The sequence below is a fragment of the Grammomys surdaster genome, unplaced genomic scaffold (assembly GCF_004785775.1).
Source record: "Grammomys surdaster isolate TR1022 unplaced genomic scaffold, NIH_TR_1.0 142, whole genome shotgun sequence".
Taxonomy (NCBI): domain Eukaryota; kingdom Metazoa; phylum Chordata; class Mammalia; order Rodentia; family Muridae; genus Grammomys; species Grammomys surdaster.
In genome coordinates this window covers 2331763-2336268 of record NW_021604600.1, presented here as the reverse complement: position 1 = coordinate 2336268, position 4506 = coordinate 2331763, and the positions used below count along the sequence as shown (strand labels likewise).

The 4506-nt window shown below is 46.6% G+C and overlaps 1 non-coding gene across 1 annotated transcript; it reads left to right on the top strand.

Moving 5' to 3' along the window:
* The first annotated feature begins 2665 nt into the window (after positions 1-2665).
* Positions 2666-2795, top strand: LOC114618537. The gene has a single exon (XR_003710966.1). It is a non-coding gene; the product is annotated as a small nucleolar RNA SNORA17 (small nucleolar RNA).
* The last annotated feature ends 1711 nt before the right edge of the window (positions 2796-4506 follow it).

Below are 4506 nucleotides of genomic sequence, written 5' to 3'. Positions count from 1 at the left end.
AAGAACCAGTGCTGGTTTTGTATTACATTTTCCATCAAAGGAATAAGTACTCTCTAACTGATCCTGTAAGAGCACCATGACCCCACTAATAAAACCAGACAAGAATATTACTAGAAAACTACAGACTAACGTTCTTCACAACTATACACAGAAACAATAATCAAATATTAGCATGCTGACTTGAAAAATAAAACCAGCTGGTGTGGTGCACATCTGTAATGCCAACATTCGAGAGATGGAGACAGGAGCACCAAGTAGTCAGGTCATCCTGGGCTACACAGCAGCCTTGGGGCCAAACTGGGCTGGACGTAGCACTGCTTCCAGAAAATATCCAACAGTATTTTTAGAGACGAATATACTATGAGCAAGAGGGCTTATCCCAGAGATACAAGGCTGATTTAATATTCAAAAATACATCAAGGAGTTAAGCTACCTGTCAAAACATATTAATAAACTAAGAAGAAATAACATATATGATTATCTCAACAGCTTCCCAAAATATCATTTGTAAAAATCCACAACATTTATTTCTAATACACACTCAGCAATGTAGGATTAAAGTTCTCTAAGCAGTAAAGAGCATCTCCAAGTAATGTCCAATAACTACCATGATGAGGTAAGTGCTTTTCCCTTGGGATAAAGAAGAAGGCAAGGGTATCCACTCCAATTGCTTCTGGTCCACGTTGTCCTGAGTCCAGACAGGACACACTAAGGAAGGAAGAAAGCTAGAGGCATTCACACAGAAAGAAGAAATGAAACTCTCCTTACTCTGATAGACTCAGCCATAAGCTACAAGGAGCAGTAAGCAACCTTCAGCAGAGTGGCAGAAATATATTCAGGAATTACAGTTAATAAAATAGTACCACTCATAAGATGTTAATCTTACGGGGTAAATCTCACAACCCAAGTACAAGCCCCAGGATCCATGCAGTGGAAGGAGAGAACTGATTCCCCAAAGCAGTCCTCTGACTTTTGTGCATGTTCACCCATAGGCATACATAAAAATAAATAAAGAAATAATAGATAAATAGATAAATGTTATCTTTTTAAAAAAAACAAGACAGATTGCAGAGAAGAGGAAAGTCATATCTAATAAATGATATGGCTCATAACCGACTAGAATTGTCAAATGTATAAGGACTGCCAAGAGTTTACAATAAGACAAACACACCAGCAAGTACTTCAAATACTGGAATGGATGTTTCACCAGACAAGAATGGAGACGAGAAGCTACCCGTGGAAGAAAGACACAGTCATTAGTCTTTAGAGAAATTTAAAATGGAAGTGAATATTGGCACCATTTCCATCAGAGCTGAGAACTGAAGAGTCACCTGTCACGGGTGGGACGTAGTAGAAAGTACAGAACTCCACCCACGGCTGAAGAGAATGTATAACGCCACAGTCACTCTGGAAACCGGGTTCTCAGTTCCCTAAGAACACGTTCTCTATCCACTCGTCTGTGGACAGGCACTTACGCTAACTCTCTGGCTGGCTGGCATAGGGAATGTGGCACGCAGGAACGAGCCGACTCTCTCCTGTACACTGTCTTTGACTCCTTCAGTTATTTTCCTAACTGTGGTATAGTAAGACTATGTGTTAGTTTGACTTGTCGTTTTGTTTTTGTTTGTTTGTTGAGTCCTTTTCAGGAAACTGTGTATCATCATGTTAAGCAAAATAAATCAGGCTCAGATGAGCATCATATATGCTTACTCTCACAGCAGAGTCTTTAAATAAGAGAGAGACATGAAAGCAGAAGTGGGGGGACTATTAGAGAGTAGGAAGGTGCCCCGGGGAGATGGAGGTTAGCTGTAGGTAGTGTGGACGATGAATATAAACAAAGTAGCACATAGACATGCATGAAAATGCCATAATAAAGCTCTCTCTTACACCATTCATGCGCTACTTGAAAGCTGTGCACAGCCGCTCTCTGCAAAGCAAACATTCTACTCCTTGTTGTCTATGCCAGAGAAATGGACACACAAAACTTTGTATGTGGATGTTCATAACATCACTGCAATTAATCACCAAAACCTGCAAACAATCCAAGTGTATCATCGATGGGTAAATTCAACTCATAGTTAGGTACTCACACAAATCTCAAGAATAAGAGGCAGCAAAATGTGGATATACCTCAATGTAGATAAATCTCAAACTAATTAGGTCAAGTGAAGGAAATGGGACCAAAAAACTAAATGTTGATGCACTTTGATAAGGGAAACACGCAAACTAATGTTTCTAGATGGCACACAGCATCCGAGAAGGTGGATGGGAAGCGTTCAAAAGGGCACAAGGCAGGGCTGCTAAGATCTGTAGGTGAAGGGCTTGCTGCAAAAACATGAGGACCTGAATTTGGACCTCCATCCTGCAGTGACAGTGTGTGCTTATAATCTCACCCAGCACTAGGGTCCACCAGTCCAACTAAGCCAGTGAGGTGTTTGCTCAATCAGACACCTTGTCTCAAAAGCAAAGTGGGGAACAATTGAAGACACCCAGCATCAACCTCTGACCTCCACACACATGCACATGCAAACACACACACACACACATGCACGGGGACGAACACATAGACACAAATAAAAAGGGCCCAAGGAGACTTTTAAGGTAAAAGTCACTCACTATAGCTGTAGGAGGGGTGATATCACTGCTGTAGAAATAGGAGACACTGCCAGTCTCTAGAGGCTTTGCAGGAGTGGCTGCTGCCACGTGTGCATCAGTAGGTGGCAGAGAGGAAAGAGCCCGTGTCCACACTCAGTGTTCCGACCTATGAACATCTGAATCATTAGTAGCCTAACATTCCCTGAAAAAAAAGTGAACCTCAGATGACCACCAGTCTGGTACCACCTCTCAGGCAAGCCTGGATGAGCTCCCAGGGCAGGGAGCAAGAAAGAGACAAAATGAACCCCACCTGGGACCATGGGTCCCTGGAGGGAGTGTGCCTGAGATGGCCATTCTGATGGGCCCAGGTGAGAAGCAAGGCCAAGATGTCCATCAGTCTGGAGCCATGGGGCCCAGACAGGGAGCTAGCCTGAGATGACCACCAGTCTGGAGCTGTGCAAGCCTGGCTGGGATGAGAGCAGATCATGCCTGAGATGAGCCCCTGCCCCACGCCATAATTCATGGGTAGGGCAAAGCACTCCTGAGACTACTTCTGAGATGACTCCAGATACTCAGAGACCCTGAGCACCACTAAGAGGAACAAGTAAGTGGTAGAGAAATGGAAGAGAAAGAGAAACAGAAGGATGGCACAATGAAGAGAGGCAGAACTGGAGAGTCGAGGGTGGTGAGGAACAACAGCCTGATGTGAGGAGCCAGTGATGTCACATGGGACCATGGAGGGGTCCCAGCCTGTGCTGCCACAAGGGTCCACATCTGACTCTTTGACCTTGCAGCAGCAGGGATCTGTTACCACCAAAGGCCAAGCAGATGTCTCTGGTCTGGGTTGCTGCCCTGGGACATGTTGATGGCTGAGGGCTGTACAAAACTGGTCCCACCCCTAGCCTGGGCATCATGGGAGAGCTGATCCTGAGGACATGAGAGCACGAGGCCATAAGAACAGGAGACCTGACACTTCCCTTACCCAGCTGCAGTAGAAGAGAGAGCCCTTGCCAACCTCCCACATCACCCAGGAAGCACAGTAGAGCTAGTCTTGCTTGCAGGAGTCATGGATGAGCCTGTCCCAAGGATATGAGCCTAGAAATCTGGCCCTGCCACTCAGTTCCTATGTAGTGACATAGAAGAGGAAGAGATACCCTCTCCCCACTTGCTCCTTGCCACCTTCAACAAGTGGGAATCCTGGACCTGGAGTTATGAGAGCAGGAGAGGTGAGACCTAAACCTCACCCGGGAAAGACCAGTAGAGCTAATCCTGGTGGTGGTGATGGTGGTGGCAGTGGGTGCAGGTGAGCCAGCCCCGAGAGTGTGAGCATGGGAGAGCTGGGCCCCGCCACTTGTCTGACATCTGGTCACATGGGAGAGGGAAAAATGATCCTCTCCCACCCCCTCCCCTTGCTACCTATGGCAGGCAGGATAGCTTCCCCTGGGGGGAGGGGTTCATGAGAGAGGGAGAACTGGCCCTGTCCCTTGCCTGCTGCAGACCTTGGGAGAGTCAGTCCTGCACTTCACCTAGGCAGTACAGTATCACTGACCCTGATGGCATGAATGTGGATGAGCCAGCCCCAGGAGCATGGGAGCAGGAAAGATGGCTCTGTGCCTTGCTGCATTAGCATTGGATGGGCCAGCCAGAGCAGTGCAGAGCCCCAGTGATGTGAGCGAACCAGCTCAAATGTCTCTCAGGCCCAGATCCAAGGCTTGGAATTGGCCCACCCCAACATCTACCCCTCATCAATGGACTGCTCAGGTGCATAAAGTTCTGTAGATCCAAAACTACAGGATCTCCATGACACAGGGCAACAACAAGATGTCTGAGAGGAGTCCAGTGAGGTTCCAGTATTGATAGTGTAGCAGAAGCCAGAGCCCTCATACTAAACCAATGACTCATTACAATGAA